We start from the raw sequence: 1,384 nt of genomic DNA, 5'->3' as shown, positions 1-1,384 counted from the left end.
TTTCTTTAAAATAAAAATAACTGATGTCAAAAAAAAAATTCAGTACTGATGATCCAAGTGGGAACCTAGTATACAACTAAAGTCGCATCTCAGATCACAAGAGTAAATATGTTTGTTTGAGACAGAGTCTTGCTATGGAGCTCAGGCTAACCTTAAATTCATTATTTAACCTAAGCTGCCCTCAAATTCATGGTGATTCCTCTGCCTCAAGGGTTGGGATTAAAGGTGTATACCACTACACTGAGATTTAAAGAGAAAATTTTTAATAAATTTGTATGTGGGGAATCAGGCAGCTCACGGTGTGCAGGTGAGGTGCAGAATGGTGAAGGTACTGCCGTAGGACTGGTTGCCATGGGACTGAGCAATTTCATAACTGGCTATAACTAAAGAGAAGTAACTACATGTATCCACATCAAACCTCATGCACAAAAGCTCCTAGCACCAGTCCTCATAACAGCCAGGAAGTGGAAGCAGGTAAAATGTCCATCACCTGATGAATGGATAAACCAACTATGGTAAGTCCCTATAATGGAGTATTAGTCACGCATACAAAGAATGAAAGAATGATTTATTCTATGACACAGATAAACCTGGAACACATTCTAAGTGAAAGAAGATGGTCACAAACTTAAGTTGAGAAGTGACCAAACAAAATCAGTGATACATTGTTCTCAAATGCCAGAATCATGAAAAATACGGAAACACTGAAAACTTAGTGGCGGGAACTAAGGACAAATAACTAAATGCTATGTGAGATCTTGTATAGAATTTGAAGATAGCAAGAAAAACTAAGTGAAAAACTTGGTGAGTTTAGAATGAGCACTGTTTCCTTAATAGTACTGTGTATATGTTACCTTCTTGACTTGATTGTGGATAGCCACAAGAGAGGGTAGTACTGCTAGGTGTGGTGGTGCATGCCTGCAGCCCCAGCAAACTCTGGGAAGCAGAGGCAGGAGGATTGCAAGCTCAAGCCCAGTTTGGGTCACTTAAGTAAGTGACCTATCTCAAAATAAGTGACTGAGTAAGACCCTATCTCAAAATAAAACATAAAAAGGACTGGGAATATAGCCCTGGATTCAATCTCTAGCACTGATTAAGAAAAATAAAAATAAAAGATGGTAATATTAGAGGAAGTTGAGTGTAGAGTAATATAGAACTGTGTTACTTTTGCAACTTTTCTAAAAATCTCAAGTCATCTCAGAATTAAAAAAATTTTAAGAATATCAACAATAATTATACTGAGGCCAGCGCGATAGCTCAGTGGTCTAAAGCACCTGCTTTGGGGCAGGGGAGAGAGCTCAGTAGAACAAGTGCTTGCCTGGCAAGTGCAAGGGCCTGAGTTCAATCCCCAGTTCTGCAAATAAAATAAAATAAAATAAAATAA

This window comes from Octodon degus, unplaced genomic scaffold (genome assembly GCF_000260255.1).
Source record: "Octodon degus isolate 3935 unplaced genomic scaffold, OctDeg1.0 scaffold00184, whole genome shotgun sequence".
In the NCBI taxonomy this organism is placed as follows: Eukaryota; Metazoa; Chordata; class Mammalia; order Rodentia; family Octodontidae; genus Octodon; species Octodon degus.
The sequence above is the reverse complement of the archived record's forward strand: the minus strand, read 5'-3'. Positions refer to the sequence as shown.